We start from the raw sequence: 10846 nt of genomic DNA, 5'->3' as shown, positions 1-10846 counted from the left end.
GTGAGAGTGGAGCACGACTGTCTCCATGGCACAATTGGCTAGTGCGATCTGCTGTTGACCGAAAGGTTGGAGGTTGGAGCCCACCCGGTGGTGGTGTGGCACTTCTTTTTCTTTGGGCTGATAGCTCTGAAGAAATGTTCTGACGGTGGTGAGAGTGGAGCACGACTGTCTCCGTGGCGCAGTTGGCTAGCGCGATTTGCAGTTAACTGAAAAGTTGGAGGTTCGAGTCCACCCGGTGGTGGTGCGGCACTTTTTTTGGGGCTGATAGCTTTGAAGATATGTTCTGATGGTGGTGAGAGTATAGCAGGACTGTGTCCGTGGCGCAATTGGCTAGCGCGATCGGCTGTTAAGCGAAAGGTTGGAGGTTTGAGCCCTCCCGGGAGTGGTGTGTTGCTTTTTTCTTTGCGCTGATAACTTTGGAGACATGTTCTCACGGTGGTGAGATCTGAGCACGACTGTCTCCATGGCGCAATTGGCTAGTACGTTGGGCTGTTAACCGAAAAATTTTAGGTTTGAGCTCTCCCGGGAGCGGTGTGTTGCTTTTTTCTTTGCGCGGACAGCTTTGAAGATATGTTCTAATGGTGGTGAGAGTGGAGCACGACTGTCTCCGTGACCAAATTGGCTAGCGCGATCGGCTCTTAACCGAAAGGTTGGAGGTTCGAGCCCACCCGGTGGTGGTGCGGCGCCTCTTTTTCTTTGGGCTGATAGCTTTGAAGATATGTTCTGATGGTGGTGAGAGTGGAGCAGGACTGTCTCCGTGGCGCAATTGGCTAGCGCGATCGGCTGTTGACCGAAAGGTTGGAGGTTCGAGCCCGCCCGGTGGTGGTGCGGCACTTTTTTTTCTTTGGGCTGATAGCTTTGAAGATATGTTCTGAAGGTGGTGAGATTGTAGCACGACTGTCTCCGTGGCGCAATTGGCTAGCACGTTCGGCTGTTAACCGAAAAATTGGAGTTTCAAGCCCTCCCGGGATTGGTGTGTTGCTTTTTTCTTTGCGCTGATAGCTTTGAAGATATGTTCTGATGGTGGTGAGAGTGGAGCAGGACTGTCTCCGTGGCGCAATTGGCTAGCGCGATCGGTTGTTAACCGAGAGGTTGGAGGTTTGAGCCCACCCGGGGACGGTGTGTCGCTTTTTTTTCTTTTCGCTGATTGCTTTGAAGATATGTTCTGATGGTGGTGAGAGTGGAGCAAGACTTTCTCCGGTGCGCAATTGGCTAGCGCGATCGGCTGTTAACAGAAAGGATGGAAGTTCGAGCCCACCCGGGGGTGGTGCGGCGCTTTTTTTTCTTTGGGCTGATAGCTTTGAAGATATGTTCTGATGTTGGTGAGAGTGGAGCACGACTGTCTCCATGACACAATTGGCTAGTGCGATCTGCTTTTGACCGAAAGGTTGGAGGTTCGAGCCCACCGGTGGTGGTGTGGCGCTTCTTTTTCTTTGGGCTGATAGCTCTGAAGAAATGTTCTGACGGTGGTGAGAGTGGAGCACGACTGTCTCCGTGGCGCAGTTGGCTAGCGCGATCTGCAGTTAACTGAAAAGTTGCAGGTTCGAGCCCACCCGGTGGTGGTGCGGCACTTTTTTTTTGGGCTGATAGCTTTGAAGATATGTTCTGATGGTGGTGAGAGTGGAGCACGACTGTCTCCGTGGCGCAATTGGCTAGCGCAATCGGCTGTTAACGGAAAGGTTGGAGGTTCGAGCCCTCCCGGGAGTGGTGTGTTGCTTTTTTTTCTTTGGGCTGATAGCTTTGAAGATGTGTTCTCATGGTGGTGAGATTGGAGCAGGACTGTCTACGTGGCGCAATTGGCTAGCGCGTTCAGCCGTTAACCGAATAGTTGGAGGTTCGGGCCCACCCGGTGGTGGTGCGGGCTTTTTTTCTATGGGCTGACAGCTTTGAAGATATGTTCTGAAGGTGGTGAGAGAGGAGCAGGACTGTCTCCGTGGCGCAATTGGCTAGCGCGATCGGCTCCTAACCGAAAGGTTGGAGGTTCGAGCCCGCCCGGTGGTGGTGCGGCACTTTTTTTTCTTTGGGCTGATAGCTTTGAAGATATGTTCTGATGGTGGTGAGAGTGGAGCAGGACTGTCTCCGTAGCGCAATAGGGTAGCGCGATCGGCTGTTAACCGAAAGGTTGGAGGTTCGAGCCTTCCCGGGAGTGGTGTGTCGCGTTTTTTGTTGCGCTGATAGCTTTGAAAATATGTTCTGATGGTGGTGAGACTGGAGCACGACTGTCTCCGTGGCGCAATTGGCTAGTGCGGTCTGCTGTTGACCGAAAGGTTGGAGGTTCGAGCCCACCCGGTGGTGGTGCGGCGCTTCGTTTTCTATATGCTGACAGCTTTGAAGATAAGTTCTGAAGGTGGTGAGAGAGGAGCAGGACTGTCTCCGTGGCGCAATTGGCTAGCGCGATCGGCTCCTAACCGAAAGGTTGGAGGTTCGAGCCCGCCCGGTGGTGGTGCGGCACTTTTTTTTCTTTGGGCTGATAGCTTTGAAGATATGTTCTGAAGGTGGTGAGATTGTAGCACGACTGTCTCCGTGGCGCAATTGGCTAGCACGTTCGGCTGTTAACCGAAAAATTGGAGTTTCAAGCCCTCCCGGGATTGGTGTGTTGCTTTTTTCTTTGCGCTGATAGCTTTGAAGATATGTTCTGGTGGTGGTGAGAGTGGAGCACGACTGTCTCCGTGGCGCAATTGGCTAGCGCGATCGGCTGTTAACCAAAAGGTTGGAGGTTCGAACCACCCGGTGGTGGTATGGCGCTTTTTTTTCTTTAGGCTGATAGCTTTGAAGATATGTTCTGATGGTGATGAGAGTGGAGCAGGACTGTCTCCGTGGCGCAGTTGGCTAGCGCGATCGCCTGTTAACCGTAAGGTTGGAGATTCGACCCCTCCCGGGAGTGGTGTGTTCTTTTTTCTTTGCGCTGATAGCTTTGAAGATATGTTCTGATGGTGGCGAGAGTGGAGCAGGACTGTCTCCGTGGCGCAGTTGGCTAGCGCGATCGGCTGTTAACCGTAAGGTTGGAGATTCGACCCCTCCCGGGAGTGGTGTGTTCTTTTTTCTTTGCGCTGATAGCTTTGAAGATATGTTCTGATGGTGGCGAGAGTGGAGCACGACTGTCTCCGTGGCGCAATTGTCTAGCGCTATATGCTGTTAACCGAAAAGTTGGAGGTTCGAGCCCACCCGGTGGTGGTGCGGCGCTTTTTTTCCTTTGGGCTGATAGCTCTCAAGAAATGTTCTGACGGGGGTGAGAGTGGAGCACGACTGTCTCCGTGGCGCAATTGGCTAGCGCGATCGGCTGTTAACCAAAAGGTTGGAGGTTCGAGCCCACCCGGTGGTGGTGCGGCGCTTTTTTTCCTTTGGGCTGATAGCTCTCAAGAAATGTTCTGACGGGGGTGAGAGTGGAGCACGACTGTCTCCGTGGCGCAATTGGCTAGCGCAATCAGCTGTTAACCGAAAGGTTGGAGGTTCGAGCCCTCCCGGGAGTGGTGTGTTGCTTTTTTTTGTTTGGGCTGATAGCTTTGAGATATGTTCTGTTGGTGGCTAGAGTTGTGCAGGACTGTCTCCGTGGCGCAACTGTCTAGCGCGTTCGGCCGTTAACCGAAAGGGTTGGGGTTCGAGCCCACCCGGTGGTGGTGCGGGCTTTTTTTCTATGGTCTGATAGCTTTGAAGATATGTTGTGATGGTGGTGAGAGTGATGCAGGACTGTCTCCGTGGCGCAATTGGCTAGCGCGATCGACTGTTAACCGAAAGGTTGGAGGTTCGAGCCCACCCGGTGGTGGTGCGGCGCTTTTTTTCTTTGGGCTGATAGCTTTGAAGATATGTTCTGATGGTGGTGAGAGTGGAGCACGACTGTCTCCGGTGCGCAATTGGCTAGCGCGATCGGCTGTTAACAGAAAGGATGGAGAGTCGAGCTCACCCGGGGGTGGTGCGGCGCTTTTTTTTTCTTTGGGCTGATAGCTTTGAAGATATGTTCTGATGTTGGTGAGAGTGGAGCACGACTGTCTCCATGGCACAATTGGCTAGTGCGATCTGCTGTTGACCGAAAGGTTGGAGGTTGGAGCCCACCCGGTGGTGGTGTGGCACTTCTTTTTCTTTGGGCTGATAGCTCTGAAGAAATGTTCTGACGGTGGTGAGAGTGGAGCACGACTGTCTCCGTGGCGCAGTTGGCTAGCGCGATTTGCAGTTAACTGAAAAGTTGGAGGTTCGAGTCCACCCGGTGGTGGTGCGGCACTTTTTTTTCTTTGGGCTGATAGCTTTGAAGATATGTTCTGAAGGTGGTGAGATTGTAGCACGACTGTCTCCGTGGCGCAATTGGCTAGCACGTTCGGCTGTTAACCGAAAAATTGGAGTTTCAAGCCCTCCCGGGATTGGTGTGTTGCTTTTTTCTTTGCGCTGATAGCTTTGAAGATATGTTCTGATGGTGGTGAGAGTGGAGCAGGACTGTCTCCGTGGCGCAATTGGCTAGCGCGATCGGTTGTTAACCGAGAGGTTGGAGGTTTGAGCCCACCCGGGGACGGTGTGTCGATTTTTTTTCTTTTCGCTGATTGCTTTGAAGATATGTTCTGATGGTGGTGAGAGTGGAGCAAGACTTTCTCCGGTGCGCAATTGGCTAGCGCGATCGGCTGTTAACAGAAAGGATGGAAGTTCGAGCCCACCCGGGGGTGGTGCGGCGCTTTTTTTTCTTTGGGCTGATAGCTTTGAAGATATGTTCTGATGTTGGTGAGAGTGGAGCACGACTGTCTCCATGACACAATTGGCTAGTGCGATCTGCTTTTGACCGAAAGGTTGGAGGTTCGAGCCCACCGGTGGTGGTGTGGCGCTTCTTTTTCTTTGGGCTGATAGCTCTGAAGAAATGTTCTGACGGTGGTGAGAGTGGAGCACGACTGTCTCCGTGGCGCAGTTGGCTAGCGCGATTTGCAGTTAACTGAAAAGTTGCAGGTTCGAGCCCACCCGGTGGTGGTGCGGCACTTTTTTTTGGGCTGATAGCTTTGAAGATATGTTCTGATGGTGGTGAGAGTGGAGCACGACTGTCTCCGTGGCGCAATTGGCTAGCGCAATCGGCTGTTAACGGAAAGGTTGGAGGTTCGAGCCCTCCCGGGAGTGGTGTGTTGCTTTTTTTTCTTTGGGCTGATAGCTTTGAAGATGTGTTCTCATGGTGGTGAGATTGGAGCAGGACTGTCTCCGTGGCGCAATTGGCTAGCGCGTTCAGCCGTTAACCGAATAGTTGGAGGTTCGGGCCCACCCGGTGGTGGTGCGGGCTTTTTTTCTATGGGCTGACAGCTTTGAAGATATGTTCTGAAGGTGGTGAGAGAGGAGCAGGACTGTCTCCGTGGCGCAATTGGCTAGCGCGATCGGCTCCTAACCGAAAGGTTGGAGGTTCGAGCCCGCCCGGTGGTGGTGCGGCACTTTTTTTTCTTTGGGCTGATAGCTTTGAAGATATGTTCTGATGGTGGTGAGAGTGGAGCAGGACTGTCTCCGTAGCGCAATAGGGTAGCGCGATCGGCTGTTAACCGAAAAGTTGGAGGTTCGAGCCTTCCCGGGAGTGGTGTGTCGCGTTTTTCGTTGCGCTGATAGCTTTGAAAATATGTTCTGATGGTGGTGAGACTGGAGCACGACTGTCTCCGTGGCGCAATTGGCTAGTGCGGTCTGCTGTTGACCGAAAGGTTGGAGGTTCGAGCCCACCCGGTGGTGGTGCGGCGCTTCGTTTTCTATATGCTGACAGCTTTGAAGATAAGTTCTGAAGGTGGTGAGAGAGGAGCAGGACTGTCTCCGTGGCGCAATTGGCTAGCGCGATCGGCTCCTAACCGAAAGGTTGGAGGTTCGAGCCCGCCCGGTGGTGGTGCGGCACTTTTTTTTCTTTGGGCTGATAGCTTTGAAGATATGTTCTGAAGGTGGTGAGATTGTAGCACGACTGTCTCCGTGGCGCAATTGGCTAGCACGTTCGGCTGTTAACCGAAAAATTGGAGTTTCAAGCCCTCCCGGGATTGGTGTGTTGCTTTTTTCTTTGCGCTGATAGCTTTGAAGATATGTTCTGGTGGTGGTGAGAGTGAAGCACGACTGTCTCCGTGGCGCAATTGGCTAGCGCGATCGGCTGTTAACCAAAAGGTTGGAGGTTCGAACCACCCGGTGGTGGTATGGCGCTTTTTTTTCTTTAGGCTGATAGCTTTGAAGATATGTTCTGATGGTGATGAGAGTGGAGCAGGACTGTCTCCGTGGCGCAGTTGGCTAGCGCGATCGCCTGTTAACCGTAAGGTTGGAGATTCGACCCCTCCCGGGAGTGGTGTGTTCTTTTTTCTTTGCGCTGATAGCTTTGAAGATATGTTCTGATGGTGGCGAGAGTGGAGCACGACTGTCTCCGTGGCGCAATTGTCTAGCGCTATATGCTGTTAACCGAAAAGTTGGAGGTTCGAGCCCACCCGGTGGTGGTGCGGCGCTTTTTTTCCTTTGGGCTGATAGCTCTCAAGAAATGTTCTGACGGGGGTGAGAGTGGAGCACGACTGTCTCCGTGGCGCAATTGGCTAGCGCGATCGGCTGTTAACCAAAAGGTTGGAGGTTCGAGCCCACCCGGTGGTGGTGCGGCGCTTTTTTTCCTTTGGGCTGATAGCTCTCAAGAAATGTTCTGACGGGGGTGAGAGTGGAGCACGACTGTCTCCGTGGCGCAATTGGCTAGCGCAATTAGCTGTTAACCGAAAGGTTGGAGGTTCGAGCCCTCCCGGGAGTGGCGTGTTGCTTTTTTTTGTTTGGGCTGATAGCTTTGAGATATGTTCTGTTGGTGGCTAGAGTTGTGCAGGACTGTCTCCGTGGCGCAACTGTCTAGCGCGTTCGGCCGTTAACCGAAAGGGTTGGGGTTCGAGCCCACCCGGTGGTGGTGCGGGCTTTTTTTCTATGGTCTGATAGCTTTGAAGATATGTTGTGATGGTGGTGAGAGTGATGCAGGACTGTCTCCGTGGCGCAATTGGCTAGCGCGATCGACTGTTAACCGAAAGGTTGGAGGTTCGAGCCCACCCGGTGGTGGTGCGGCGCTTTTTTTCTTTGGGCTGATAGCTTTGAAGATATGTTCTGATGGTGGTGAGAGTGGAGCACGACTGTCTCCGGTGCGCAATTGGCTAGCGCGATCGGCTGTTAACAGAAAGGATGGAGAGTCGAGCTCACCCGGGGGTGGTGCGGCGCTTTTTTTTTCTTTGGGCTGATAGCTTTGAAGATATGTTCTGATGTTGGTGAGAGTGGAGCACGACTGTCTCCATGGCACAATTGGCTAGTGCGATCTGCTGTTGACCGAAAGGTTGGAGGTTGGAGCCCACCCGGTGGTGGTGTGGCACTTCTTTTTCTTTGGGCTGATAGCTCTGAAGAAATGTTCTGACGGTGGTGAGAGTGGAGCACGACTGTCTCCGTGGCGCAGTTGGCTAGCGCGATTTGCAGTTAACTGAAAAGTTGCAGGTTCGAGCCCACCCGGTGGTGGTGCGGCACTTTTTTTTGGGCTGATAGCTTTGAAGATATGTTCTGATGGTGGTGAGAGTGGAGCACGACTGTCTCCGTGGCGCAATTGGCTAGCGCAATCGGCTGTTAACGGAAAGGTTGGAGGTTCGAGCCCTCCCGGGAGTGGTGTGTTGCTTTTTTTTCTTTGGGCTGATAGCTTTGAAGATGTGTTCTCATGGTGGTGAGATTGGAGCAGGACTGTCTCCGTGGCGCAATTGGCTAGCGCGTTCAGCCGTTAACCGAATAGTTGGAGGTTCGGGCCCACCCGGTGGTGGTGCGGCGCTTCGTTTTCTATGGGCTGACAGCTTTGAAGATAAGTTCTGAAGGTGGTGAGAGAGGAGCAGGACTGTCTCCGTGGCGCAATTGGCTAGCGCGATCGGCTCCTAACCGAAAGGTTGGAGGTTCGAGCCCGCCCGGTGGTGGTGCGGCACTTTTTTTTCTTTGGGCTGATAGCTTTGAAGATATGTTCTGAAGGTGGTGAGATTGTAGCACGACTGTCTCCGTGGCGCAATTGGCTAGCACGTTCGGCTGTTAGACGAAAAATTGGAGTTTCAAGCCCTCCCGGGATTGGTGTGTTGCTTTTTTCTTTGCGCTGATAGCTTTGAAGATATGTTCTGGTGGTGGTGAGAGTGGAGCACGACTGTCTCCGTGGCGCAATTGGCTAGCGCGATCGGCTGTTAACCAAAAGGTTGGAGGTTCGAACCACCCGGTGGTGGTATGGCGCTTTTTTTTCTTTAGGCTGATAGCGTTGAAGATATGTTCTGATGGTGATGAGAGTGGAGCAGGACTGTCTCCGTGGCGCAGTTGGCTAGCGCGATCGCCTGTTAACCGTAAGGTTGGAGATTCGACCCCTCCCGGGAGTGGTGTGTTCTTTTTTCTTTGCGCTGATAGCTTTGAAGATATGTTCTGATGGTGGCGAGAGTGGAGCAGGACTGTCTCCGTGGCGCAGTTGGCTAGCGCGATCGGCTGTTAACCGTAAGGTTGGAGATTCGACCCCTCCCGGGAGTGGTGTGTTCTTTTTTCTTTGCGCTGATAGCTTTGAAGATATGTTCTGATGGTGGCGAGAGTGGAGCACGACTGTCTCCGTGGCGCACTTGTCTAGCGCTATATGCTGTTAACCGAAAAGTTGGAGGTTCGAGCCCACCAGGTGGTGGTGCGGCGCTTTTTTTCCTTTGGGCTGATAGCTCTCAAGAAATGTTCTGACGGGGGTGAGAGTGGAGCACGACTGTCTCCGTGGCGCAATTGGCTAGCGCGATCGGCTGTTAACCAAAAGGTTGGAGGTTCGAGCCCACCCGGTGGTGGTGCGGCGCTTTTTTTCCTTTGGGCTGATAGCTCTCAAGAAATGTTCTGACGGGGGTGAGAGTGGAGCACGACTGTCTCCGTGGCGCAATTGGCTAGCGCAATCAGCTGTTAACCGAAAGGTTGGAGGTTCGAGCCCTCCCGGGAGTGGCGTGTTGCTTTTTTTTCTTTGGGCTGATAGCTTTGAGATATGTTCTGTTGGTGGCTAGAGTTGTGCAGGACTGTCTCCGTGGCGCAACTGTCTAGCGCGTTCGGCCGTTAACCGAAAGGGTTGGGGTTCGAGCCCACCCGGTGGTGGTGCGGGCTTTTTTTCTATGGTCTGATAGCTTTGAAGATATGTTGTGATGGTGGTGAGAGTGATGCAGGACTGTCTCCGTGGCGCAATTGGCTAGCGCGATCGACTGTTAACCGAAAGGTTGGAGGTTCGAGCCCACCCGGTGGTGGTGCGGCGCTTTTTTTCTTTGGGCTGATAGCTTTGAAGATATGTTCTGATGGTGGTGAGAGTGGAGCACGACTGTCTCCGGTGCGCAATTGGCTAGCGCGATCGGCTGTTAACAGAAAGGATGGAGAGTCGAGCTCACCCGGGGGTGGTGCGGCGCTTTTTTTTTCTTTGGGCTGATAGCTTTGAAGATATGTTCTGATGTTGGTGAGAGTGGAGCACGACTGTCTCCATGGCACAATTGGCTAGTGCGATCTGCTGTTGACCGAAAGGTTGGAGGTTGGAGCCCACCCGGTGGTGGTGTGGCACTTCTTTTTCTTTGGGCTGATAGCTCTGAAGAAATGTTCTGACGATGGTGAGAGTGGAGCACGACTGTCTCCGTGGCGCAGTTGGCTAGCGCGATTTGCAGTTAACTGAAAAGTTGGAGGTTCGAGTCCACCCGGTGGTGGTGCGGCACTTTTTTTGGGGCTAATAGCTTTGAAGATATGTTCTGATGGTGGTGAGAGTATAGCAGGACTGTCTCCGTGGCGCAATAGGCTAGCGCGATCGGCTGTTAAGCGAAAGGTTGGAGGTTTGAGCCCTCCCGGGAGTGGTGTGTTGCTTTTTTCTTTGCGCTGATAACTTTGGAGACATGTTCTCACGGTGGTGAGATCTGAGCACGACTGTCTCCATGGCACAATTGGCTAGTACGTTGGGCTGTTAACCGAAAAATTTTAGGTTTGAGCTCGCCCGGGAGCGGTGTGTTGCTTTTTTCTTTGCGCTGACAGCTTTGAAGATATGTTCTAATGGTGGTGAGAGTGGAGCACGACTGTCTCCGTGACCAAATTGGCTAGCGCGATCGGCTCTTAACCGAAAGGTTGGAGGTTCGAGCCCACCCGGTGGTGGTGCGGCGCCTCTTTTTCTTTGGGCTGATAGCTTTGAAGATATGTTCTGATGGTGGTGAGAGTGGAGCAGGACTGTCTCCGTGGCGCAATTGGCTAGCGCGATCGGCTGTTGACCGAAAGGTTGGAGGTTCGAACCACCCGGTGGTGCTGCGGCGCTTTTTTTCCTTTAGGCTGATAGCTTTGAAGATATGTTCTGATGGTGATGAGAGTGGAGCAGGACTGTCTCCGTGGCGCAGTTGGCTAGCGCGATCGGCTGTTAACCGAAAGGTTGGAGATTCGACCTCTCCCGGGAGTGGTGTGTTCTTTTTTCTTTGCGCTGACAGCTTTGAAGATATGTTCTGATGGTGGCGAGGGTGAGCACGACTGTCTCCGTGGCGCTATTGGCTAGCGCTATATGCTGTTAACCGAAAAATTGGAGGTTCGAGCCCACCCGGAGGTGGTGCGGCGCTTTTTTTTCTTTGGGCTGATAGCTTTGAAGATATGTTCTGTTGGTGGTGAGAGTGGAGCACGACTGTCTCCGTGGCGCAATTGGCTAGCGCAATCAGCTGTTAACCGAAAGGTTGGAGGTTCGAGCCCTCCCGGGAGTGGCGTGTTGCTTTTTTTTCTTTGGGCTGATAGCTTTAAGATATGTTCTGTTGGTGGCTAGAGTTGTGCAGGACTGTCTCCGTGGCGCAACTGTCTAGCGCGTTCGGCCGTTAACCGAAAGGGTTGGGGTTCGAGCCCACCCGGTGGTGGTGCGGGCTTTTTTTCTATGGTCTGATAG

General features: G+C 53.1%; 2 non-coding genes across 2 annotated transcripts; both read left to right on the top strand.

The window, feature by feature from the left end:
* The first annotated feature begins 1045 nt into the window (after positions 1-1045).
* TRNAN-GUU (transfer RNA asparagine (anticodon GUU)) lies at positions 1046-1119 on the top strand. Its single transcript has one exon. It is a non-coding gene; the product is annotated as a tRNA-Asn (tRNA).
* A 3308-nt stretch (positions 1120-4427) lies between these two features.
* On the top strand, positions 4428-4501 carry TRNAN-GUU (transfer RNA asparagine (anticodon GUU)). Its single transcript has one exon. It is a non-coding gene; the product is annotated as a tRNA-Asn (tRNA).
* The last annotated feature ends 6345 nt before the right edge of the window (positions 4502-10846 follow it).

Source organism: Rhipicephalus microplus, unplaced genomic scaffold (genome assembly GCF_043290135.1).
Source record: "Rhipicephalus microplus isolate Deutch F79 unplaced genomic scaffold, USDA_Rmic scaffold_59, whole genome shotgun sequence".
Taxonomy (NCBI): domain Eukaryota; kingdom Metazoa; phylum Arthropoda; class Arachnida; order Ixodida; family Ixodidae; genus Rhipicephalus; species Rhipicephalus microplus.
The sequence above is the reverse complement of the archived record's forward strand: the minus strand, read 5'-3'. Positions and strand labels throughout refer to the sequence as shown.